This window comes from Cervus canadensis, chromosome 14 (assembly GCF_019320065.1).
Source record: "Cervus canadensis isolate Bull #8, Minnesota chromosome 14, ASM1932006v1, whole genome shotgun sequence".
Lineage (NCBI taxonomy): Eukaryota > Metazoa > Chordata > Mammalia > Artiodactyla > Cervidae > Cervus > Cervus canadensis.
The window spans coordinates 19,817,188-19,828,720 of record NC_057399.1 but is presented as its reverse complement, the minus strand read 5'-3'; the positions used below and the strand labels follow the sequence as shown (position 1 = coordinate 19,828,720).

The following is an 11,533-nucleotide window of genomic DNA, read 5'->3' as shown; positions in this document are numbered from 1 at the left end:
CCTACAATGCGGGACATCCAGGTTCAATCCCTGGGTTGGGAAGATCCTCTGGAGAAGGAAATGGCAACCCACTCCAGTACTCTTGCCTGGAAAATCCCATGGACAGAGGAGCGTGGTGGGCTACAGTCCATGGGGTCTCAAAGAGTCGGACACGACTGAGCGACTTCACTTTCACTTTATTGCACCCGTTCAGCTAAGTTTTGGGCTCGCCTGCGACACAAGTCTCAGTGGAGGTCTCTGCCTCCTTGGGGGCCCAAGCAACTGTAGTGTATCCCAACTTTAAGCTTGAGACTGCCAAGATTCCTGCCGGGTTTTCCTTTACAATAATCTGAGAGTGTTGAAAGACAGAAAAGGGAAGCCACTGGCGTGGGCAGCATAGACTTGGGGAGACTTGGGAGCCTGACTGCTTGGTCCACCTCTGGGTGAGTTGGTGCCCTGAAGCTCCAGGTTGGGACCCCTAGTGTAGGGGTGGCAAGTCATCAGGCCAAAGAATGGCAGTCACTGGATCCCAGTGATTTCTTCTAAAGAACATCTCTTCTTCCTTCTCCATCTGCCCCAAAGGGTTAGTGGGCTTTTTTTTTTTTTTTTAGCAGTGCCCATTTTCCCACTTCCTGTAGAGGGGCACAGTCCAAAATGACATCCAGCACCCAGGGGGCTAACTGAAGTGATAGTCTGTCATGAGAAGCAAGGAGCCTCTGGGCCAACTCGGCAGAGAAGGATGAGTAATTGACCCTCTGCATTTCCCAGGACACTCTTAGCAACTCAGTCTCACACCCACCAAGTTCCAAGAACCCGTCCTCCCTCTGTGGGGAAAGCATGGTTGTTGTGCCTAGTTTTTACTATAAGGAGAGGGAGAGAAAGGAGAAGGAAAGGTAAAGTGAGCTGAGAGATGATTCTACTCAAGTTTTCATCAAGAGGAGAACCTGGTACCCAACAGAAGCTATGCATGGCATTGATGTTGGAGAACAAAGGAGTTCATGTAAATAAACAAAGTGGGGGGAGCTTTCTGTCAAAGCTCTGATCCCACGGGGGGGGGGGGGTCCCAATTAAACCCTCATACTGACAATCCTGAAGATCCCCCTCTTAACTAGGGTGGGATCTGAAATCTAACTGTAACTCTCAACTGAGTCGTGATCTCATTATGATCTCTCATGTGGTTCTCCCTCTAGTTACATGTTGGAATAGAGAGAAAGTAAGTTCTGGAGAGCAGTGAGATAGAAATAGAGACACTTACAAATGTATGACCATCTCAGTTCACAAGATAAATAAAATCACTCTTGGTTTACCAAGTACTAGTGGAGAGAACCTGAAATTCTGCTCCTTGTTTCCAGGATGATAGAAAACATTGTCGTGGCTTAGCCTGTATACTACTTCATGGAAGGCACAGAAAATTAAGAAATATGGGGAGAAGCAAAGAGGAGGGAGAAAGATTTTAATGTAGCTGTCCTTAAAATCAAAATAGAAGGAAAACAACTTGGAATGATCTATTTGATAACATTTCCTTGGGGAGCTGAGAAGAGAGCTCAGGGCTGAGGGAGGACAAAGCTATTTTAGCTGTGGTCCCTAGGAGAACAAGCCCTCCTGCAAAGGCCAGAACTAGCACATTTGTCATCTGGCACTTAGAAAGCCTGTCAGTCAGGCTGGTTTGTGGTCAATTATCTCCTTAAGTAGACTGGCATTAGTCCAGCCAGGGAGGAGGGCTGGTTGTATCCACTGAAATCAGAGCCAGTTAGCTGGAAGTGGCACTGCTGAACTCCAAGCATCTTTGCATTTGGGAGGTTTAGAAAGCAGATCAACGCATGTTCTGCTGGGACTCAAAGGTGACATTTGCCTGCTTGGCAATAGTACAGCAAGACTGCAGAAAAGGATAGAAGTGATGCCTTAGGAGAAGAAACCTTGCCCACCAAAGCCACTGGTTGCCTTTAAGTTCCATTCACCTGACAAACTGCCACTTCTCAGATGCAAAAAATTATACAGAGATCCCAGTAAATTGTGCTTGGATTTGACTTCTCCATTGATAAGAATTTTCACCCATTGTACCTGACTATGAGATAGGCAGAAAGGGTAGTTTGGGGTCGTGTTTAGGTTTGGATGTTATTCAAGGGTTTGAAGTAGTATTACTGTTCATCGGACTGTGTGTATATGATTCTACATGGGGTGTGGGTCAGGGTGGAATCGGCATTGAAGACGGAAAACTAAAGAAATGGCTTAAAAAAGTCAATGATAACCTCTTTGTGGGTGAAAATGCAGAACGGGAGTCCAAGTGAAGGTAGGAAGTTCTTAAATTCCAAAGGGCAAAACTGTTTCTTCAAGTCCAACATTTTCATTTTGTTCATTGAAAGTATTTTCATTAACTTTATCTTTCAAAGCTGAAATACTACCTTGTACTCTTTGGGGGAGATTGAAGAGATTTGCTTGGGTTTGAATTCAGTCTTAAGCCATTGTTTAAATGTATGAGTTTGGCAAAACTCCAGATGTACTCTGTCCCAAGCACTTTCCCCCTTAACTATCCTCTGTGTATTTTAAGGAAAATTCAAGCCACATGTTGCTCTTTCTCCCTTGCATTCAAATGTAGTTTTATTGAATTTTAGCATGGCCCATGAAATTTAAATTCTGAGTTTTAAGCCATAATATATTCGTATGGTCTACAAGCAGTCACATGATATGCACACATATCATTAAGCAGAAAATAAAGCCTCTGAGAACTGTAGTCCTATTATTATAGTAACATTTCTTTAGACAGAAGAGCCATGCTGAGAGTGCCATATTAAAAAAGGATTTTATAAAATTATCAAAAAATTCAAGAAGCTAACTTAGTGACTCATGCAAATACTTTAAAAAGAGTATTGCTAGGAAGATATTTTGGTTACGTTTAGTTTGGGCCAAATAGTTCTTTCCCGACACGAGGAACAGGTCTTTTATGTGCACAAGACACCCAGGCTTTGCTTGTGAGTCACAAATCTCATTATGGCGGCATCATTTTTAAAATGCTTTGGAATAAGCTTTCTCATCTGAGCCACTTCCAGTCCTGTCAGCACCTTCACAGACAGGGTGATTTTACTATTACTGAGGATAGATGCTCAGTAAGGAGCTGGAGAGCTGCAGTCCAGGCACAGCTGAACTAGATTCGTTCTAGAAAGGATTTACAACACTGAAATGTACAGATGAAAAGGGGAGGGAAGACAGTGGGACAGAGGGAAGGAGGAAAGATGGAGAGAAGAAAGGAAAGAAAGAAGGAAGGAAGGGAAGCGTGAGAGACAATGTGTGCATCTAGTACTGACAAAGCAAGCAAAATTTTTATTAACAATTTTTAACATAGTACTGCTTTGGTTTTCTCTCAGAAAACTGTAGATCGATTCTTTCAATGTATGTGACTCTATAACTACTTGACTGATGTCATTTTGCCTTAAAAACAATATTCCTCTTCTCTTAGCATTTTTCTTAGCTAGAGAGGACAGAGCATTGCATAACAAACAAGCAGCTCCATTTATTGAAGAAGATGAGGCTTTAGTCTGCTGAAGAATTCAACCTAGGTGAGGGTTTTATGACATTAACTTTGCCACAATTTACTTTATAGGGATTAACCTAAATCCCCAGAGAGAGATGCTTAAATAAATGATACTTTTTTCCCTGAAAAGTTTTATTTATTTATTTTTAATTTATTTAATTGGAGGTGAATTACTTTACAATATTGTAGTGGTTTTTGCCATACATTGACATGAATCAGCCATGGGTGTACATGTGTTCCCCATCCTGAACCCCCCTCCCACCTCCCTCCTCATCCCATCCTCAGGGTCATCCCAGTGCCCCCAAATAAATAAATAAATAAATAAATAAATGATACTATTTGCATACTGTGGAATATCATGCAGCAATTACAAATAACACTTATGAAATTTACTCATACAGAAAGTGCTTATGAAATCCTATTGAGGGAATAATCTCAACCCTCTAACATCACAGAATATATACTCAAAGAGACTACACCAATTATTAACAGTGGTACCTTTAGATTGGTGAAATCCAGAGTCATTTTCTTTTCCTGTTTCCCATATGTTTGAGACCCTTTTTAGGTTGTCTACATATAGCAATCACATTTACTATTATAACCAAGGAGAGGATTACTCAAATCTATCCAGCCAATATAACTGGCATTTCAACAAACTATGAATTATTATTTTTAAATGTAGTAAAATGTAGGGGGAGGAGAGAAGAACTACCTGAGGAAATATGCTTTAAAAGCAAAGAGTGGGAAAGGCAAATGAACCTCACACACCTTGCCATTCTCCTGCTGTGCCTTTGACAAGAGGCCAGGCAGCCAACCCTCCTTTCAGAGAACCTTTCAGAGATTTGCTGTCCCATCATACCGGACTGGGAAATGTGAAGGGGTTAAAATTACAAAGGGGGCTGGCTATAGAATAAATCTCACATAATTTTATTACCTTTACTACTAGCTTCCTCTCTTTTCATCTTTTGCATTTCATTAACTTTTATAGTAGTCTTGAACTTTTTTTTGAGACTAGGCAGATAATGAACACAAAGTAAATATAGTCTATAAGCTTAGTCATTTCCTTCCAAATGAAAAAATAATCTCTGGTTTTCTTAAACAGTAATATAATTTTTCTTTTTCCTAGTTGGCAAATACTTTTTATGTAATGACAATGTTTTCAAGGGAAAAGTTTTAGCTACTGTTTATACTAGTTTGTGGAGAAGGAAATGGCAACCCACTCCAGTATTCTCGCCAGGAAAATCCCATGCACAGAGGAACCCGGCAGGCTACGGTCCATGGGGTCACAAAGAGTCAGACACAGCTGAAGGACTGAGCATGCACACACACACACTGGTTTGAGTAAACCTGTATTTTTTCTTCCCTATCTAGCTTGAAATAGTTTATTTTCCCTGCAAAATGTAAAAGCATGTAACTACTTGGAATATGCATATTTTCAGATTAAATGTCTCAACTTTTATGCTAGAAGTCTGATAACCTCTAAAAATGATCACAGATCATTGAGACTTGGGTTTTTAATAAGTTACATTGGACAACTAAAATTCTTGAAAATATAAGGCTTTATGTTTAATCCAAGAAACAGAGAATCAAATGTATCTGCTTTGCCAGTATGGAGAACAAAATTAGATTCTACTTCTTTGAGATGCAAAAATTTTGAACCATCATTTCAGTTATTACTAGAAAATTCTCTTCTTACCTGCCAGGGGACCTCAGGCTGACTTGGACCTGCTTACTCCTGCCTTGCAAAGAAAAAAAAAATGGAAAGTTTAATCCATCTGCTAACACTGCTTCTTAAAATTTTAGGTGCATATGAGTCACCTGGAGAGGTTTTTAAAAACACACTCTGTTGGGCCCCATCTTCAAAGATTCTGATTCCGCAGGTGTGAAGTGGGCCCAGGTTGTACATTTCTCACAAGCTCCCAGGTGATGCTATTGTTCTGGGCACTTTGAGAAGTCCTACAATAAAGATTCTTTTTTTGTCAATTTACCTCAGTTACAGCCATCTCAGTCTATCAGAAATACCCAAATAAATTTGAACATATAGAAAAGACATTAAGATCTCTATCCCTTTTCTCTCAAAAGCTCATTGGTGCCTATCAAATGTACTCATCTCCTTGTCTATATATACTAATATACATATAATAATAAATGATATATTAATATTAACACACAAGAGAAACAGAAAAACCCCATATGCCTCCAGAGTTGGAACACTCCCCATTTTAAGTCACCTAAAGACAGAAATGTTAGATCAGAAAGCAGCAGCAGTGCTCGCTTCGGCAGCACATATACTAAAATTGGAACTATACGGAGAAGATTAGCATGGCCCCTGCGCAAGGATGACACGCAAATTCGTGAAGCGTTCCATATTTTTTAAATGACCCAATCAAAAAATGGGCCAAAGAACTAAACAGACATTTCTCCAAAGAAGGCATACAGATGGCTAACAAACACATGAAAAGATGCTCAACATCACTCATTATGAGAGAAATGCAAATCAAAACCACAATGAGGTACCATTACACGCCAGTCAGGATGGCTGCTATCCAAAAGTCTACAAGCAATAAATGCTGGAGAGGGTGTGGAGAAAAGGGAACCCTCTTACACTGTTGGTGGGAATGCAAACTAGTACAGCCGCTATGGAGAACAGTGTGGAGATTCCTTAAAAAACTGGAAATAGAACTGCCATATGACCCAGCAATCCCACTTCTGGGCATACACACTGAGGAAACCAGATCTGAAAGAGACACGTGCACCCCAATGTTCATCGCAGCACTGTTTATAATAGCCAGGACATGGAAGCAACCTAGATGCCCATCAGCAGATGAATGGATAAGGAAGCTGTGGTACATATACACCATGGAATATTACTCAGCCATTAAAAAGAATACATTTGAATCAGTTCTAATGAGGTGGATGAAACTGGAGCCCCTTATACAGAGTGAAGTAAGCCAGAAAGATAAAGAACATTACAGCATACTAACACATATACATGGAATTTAGAAAGATGGTAACGATAACCCTATATGCAAAACAGAAAAAGATACACAGAAGTACAGAACAGACTTTTGGACTCTGTGGGAGAAGGTGAGGGTGGGATGTTTTGAAAGAACAGCATGTATATTATCTATGGTGAAACAGATCACCAGCCCAGGTGATGCATGAGACAAGTGCTCGGGCCTGGTGCACTGGGAAGACCCAGAGGAATCGGGTGGAGAGGGAGGTGGGAGGGGGGATTGGGATGGGGAATACGTGTAAATCTATGGCTGATTCATATCAATGTATGACAAAACCCACTGGAAAAATAAATAAATAAATAAAGGGGAAAAAAAAAAAAAAGAAAGCAGCAGCGAACTTATTTCCTCAAGGAGGCAACTGAGACAGCAGCACTTGAAAAGCAAATGATTGAAAACTAGACCTAGAAGTCTTCCCACTCCCATCTTTTCATCATAAGCCAACCCCTTCCCCAAAGCATTTTAACCAATGAGCTTAAGGAGTTGTTACTTCATTTTCTTCCTTCGTGTGATGCTATGATGTTGGCACATCACACTTGTATGTGACACTTTATCCATTATATTGAGGGATTTTTATATCTACTGTTTTATTTAGAGGAGATGGTTTTATTCTGAGTTTAAATCTATGCGGGTTCAGATCTGCAACTTGGAGGCTAGAGTTCACGCAGATGTACAAATGATGCATCAATTCAGTAGACTCACACTTTACTTAAAAATGGAGCCATTTAGCCAAATACTTTGTTTTTCAATGCACATTTCTAACACGAATGTTACCAGAATAGGAGATAGGGGCCCCTCTGATTTTTTTAGAGTTTATGAAATTTTCCATAGCTCATCCCATGTACTGTGATAGACTGATGTGATAGACTCATAGCCTTGTATCTCTGGGGGATTTTAGTCGGTGGCAAACAAAGCATATAGGCTTCATTGCTCCTAGTTGTCTCTGACTTACAACTCCACCTTTCAGAGACTTGTTTAAATTTATGGATCATCTCAATGTCCAGAATATACTGCTTTTTTATTTGCAAATACTCCAGATGTAAACTAGTGTGAGTAGCAAAGGTCAGTGTTGTGAAGATTTGAGTTTAGTTTCATAGTCATAAAACTTGAAGTCAAGTATTTATCATTTCTTAAAGTCCTTCTATCATCTACTCACTGGTTCGCTTTCTCGATCACCTCTACCCGTCATATAGTTTGCTTGGCCTGGCCCTCGTCTTTGTTTGATCTCTCCTTTCCTCTCCAGCTGCTTGCTTTGTCGCTCACCCTGCTCCACCCCACTATCTGCTAACTCTTTATGAAGGAAAGTTTAATTCTTTGTTTCTCTAACTCTCTTTAGACTGTAGCCATTGGGACCTCACTCTATAATGAAAGTGGTCTATCAAGTTATTTTCCTACATGAAGACAGCTGTTTTTATCAGCTGAACTAAGATGCTAGCTATTAAAATCACATTTTAAAATCTAACTATACATACATCCATTCCACAAGCATTTATACAATAGTACCGTTCAGGCACTATACCAGGTGCTGACAATAAAGCAAGTTTGTCTGCTTGTTGCCTACACCAATTATTAAGCTGTTATTTCTCATCCCCCAAACCCATCCTTCTTACTCTTTTCTCAGACACTGGGGCTGGGACTTTGCAAACCACAGTTCTGCTTTGCCAGTTGCAAATAGATCCAATAGAAACATTGGCTCTGGTAATATGGTGGCTCTAGAGGGAGTTAGGACTTCCCTGGTCGCTCAGGCAGTCAGGAATCTGCCTGCAGTGCAGGAGACCCAGGTTCTGTCCCTGGGTCAGGAAGATCCCCTGGAGAAGAGAATGGCTACCCACTCCCGTATTCTTGCCTGGGGAAGTCCATGGACAGAGGAGCCTGGTGGGCTACAGTCTGTGGGGTCGCAAAGAGTCAGACAAGACTGAGCAACTAACACTTTCACTTTCAGAGGGAGTTAGCAGAGGTGGACAAAGAAGGGATTTGCTCCGTCTGTCTGTTCTTTCTGGGGCTTCCTTTCTGCTTGGGATTCCTGGAAGCGTTACAGAGACGAAGTTGCAGCCACCTGCAGTTCCTTCCTATGGCAGCAGTTGAATCAGTTGGAAGTCTTTTAAACACTTGAACCAGCTTTATCACAAACTGTTTCAGAGACGCCAGTTCCATCAGCGAAGCTCCCTGTGAAGTTCTGAGGTTTAGCTCCCTAGAGATCCCCTGTAATGGTCTAAGTGTTAATAATTCCAGCTTCTTCCCTTTGCACTCACCACCCTAAGGGTGGTAGCTGCTTCCTGCAGTGGCGACAGTCTGCCATATCTTAGAGCTGTCTTTTTACCCTTTCAATTATTAACATCTTCACACCTAGTTGGGCTTTCCTAGTGACTCAGACTGTGAAGAATCCACCTACAATTCAGAAGACCTGAGTTCTGTCCCTGGGTCAGGAAGATCCCCTAGAGAAGGGAATGGCTACCCACTCCAATATTTCTGCCTGAAGAATTCTGTGGACAGAGAAGCCTGGTGGGCTACATGGGGTCACAAAGAGCCGGACACAACTGAACAGTTAACATTTTCACTTTCTTTTATACCTAGTTAACAATTCTTTATAGTAAATTTTGTCTGTGAAAACAACTCGCAAGGTTTCTGTCTTCTCACCAGACTTTAATACATCTGTCCTCAAGGACCAGCTGGTTTTCTGAAGCAGAAGATGGTCTCCTCATGTTACAGATGAGAGAGCTGAGGCGTAGGTTGCTGAAGGAGCTTGCCCAAGACTATGCAAAGTGGAGGATGGGAATAAGAACTCAGATTCAAATGAACCAGTCCGAGTTCCCCACTGGAGGGATCCTGTCTCATCTCCAGCTCCTTAAGAGACTCGCGCGCGCGCGCGCACACACACACACACACACACACACACACACGCGCGCGCGCGCACACACACACAAGACAGCAAGTTAGAATAAATTCACCTCAGAGAATTCTGTGGTTTCCTGCTAGGGCAACAAAGGCTTACTTAGAAATGGTAGTTTTGACAGTATTCAAACACCTGACAAACCAATTAGTTAATGAAGAAGCTCTAGACATATTTGTGTACTATGGGGGGGAGGGTCCGTGCAAGAATTATTTTGACCCTCTGTATATTATTTTGCTGATTTGATATTAATATTTGTGGAAACTTTTTCAAGGTTTCTAAAGGTATCTTCTTCATCTCTGTATCTCCACTGCCTAGTATAATAATCTGCTCATGGTAAGTTCTTAATAAAGGTTTGTTGAGGAGAAGGAATAATTTGGTTAATACATACCTCCACTATTACTTAACAAATATTCAGGTATGTAAATTAAATGCTTTAAAAAAAAACTTAGATAACTAAATTCTACTTAGCTTAAATGGCTTCAAGAGAGACAGATATTCAGCTACTTTGTCAAGGCCTTTAGCTAGCTTGTGATGGAGCCAAGATTGAGTCTCAGGGCAGACTCAAGCCCAGTTCTTAGTCACAATGTTAAACTGCTTTGAAATGTTTCTTCTCTGTTTCTTAGTTTTCACATCTGTAAACCTGGACAAATAATGCCTATCTAATTCGCTTTAATTTAACTAATAAATAACATCAAGTATGCTGACAATCAAAGTTGAAATTCATATTTTCAAAAGCCAATTGAGAAATGTTTCTTAGTAACTGGAGACAGATTGGAGAAACTTAAAAATTAATATGATTCAGTCAAGCAGACCAGCTGAAAAGAGGAAATTGTTTTGGACAATATTAAAAAACAACTAGATCCAGGCAATATTTCTTACAACTTTTCAAAGCTGTGTCATGGTTTTAAAACCCTATTTATAGGAACAATTTCCTGACTTCAAAATTAATTTTGATATTATATGGCATTTATTTAAAAGTAACATTTCCTGGTTTCAAGAATATTTAAAGTATACTAAATGAAAAATTGAAAAACAATTTGAACAGTATTTAAAATAAAATTTTAGAATGTGTCGTGACAAGGCAAAGCTTGAACATAACTGTAATTAAAAGTTCTTTTAAAAACGTGGATCCACGAAGATGATGAGTAATTCTCTGCACCACATCAGTCATAAGTGCTCTCTGCAGCCCAGGCATAGTCTCTCTCTCTTTCTCTCTCTCTCTCTATTGAATTTTATCTTTCCTTTAAGCCCAATGTAAAAACCAACTGTTAATGTACCTAATAGATGATAAGAACCAAATGTTTTCTTTCTATCTTTTTTTCCAAGAAGTCTTAACAGATGCCCTCTGCTTGGTTACTAACCTCCCTTTTCCTTATTCTTAGAGCATATTGTAAGACCCATGGCACAAAGGTGCCTTGATTTGGACTGAGTATATCACTGGGTCTCCTGCCAAAATGAACTGTAGAATAGCATGCACTTCACCTATGGTGAAATCTTCATATTCCTCACTGCGTGGTGTTTTTTATACAGTAAGAATCCAGAGGTGTGTGTATACAAATAAAATTGACTCTAGCTGGTCTCCTTCAAAGCTGACTCCTAGAGAGAGAGGTAGATTCTCTGTTGTCCAACTCAATTTGTATCTTCTGGTACCCATTCCATATCCTGTGACATGAAATTATGTGAGACTGGTGGCTTTTAACCCCATGTTCTTATAGTCATTGACAGCACTCAAGTTAAGACATAACAGGTGCCCCAACTCTAGGTGGCCAACTTGCTCCACAGCAGATTGAAATTGGCCCGATAACCACGACACGGAAGCAACCTACATGTCCATCAGCAGAAGAATGGATAAAGAAGATGTGGTACATATATACAATGGAATATTACTCAGCCATAAAAAGAAACAAAATTATGCCATTTGGAAAGACATGGATGGACCTACAGACGGTCATATAGAGTGAAGTAAGTCAGAAACAGAAAAACAAATATCATATATTAATGCATATATGTGGTATCTAGAAAAATGGTACAGATGAACCTATTTGCAAAGCAGAAATAGAGACACAGCCATAGAGAACAAATGTATGTACACCAAGGGGAGTAGAGGTGTGATGAGAT

The 11,533-nt window shown here is 40.3% G+C and overlaps 1 non-coding gene across 1 annotated transcript; it reads left to right on the top strand.

Annotated features, from left to right (window-relative positions):
- The first annotated feature begins 5,775 nt into the window (after nucleotides 1–5,775).
- On the top strand, nucleotides 5,776–5,882 carry LOC122453429. The gene has a single exon (XR_006273052.1). It is a non-coding gene; the product is annotated as a U6 spliceosomal RNA (small nuclear RNA).
- Nucleotides 5,883–11,533: the final 5,651 nt, after the last annotated feature.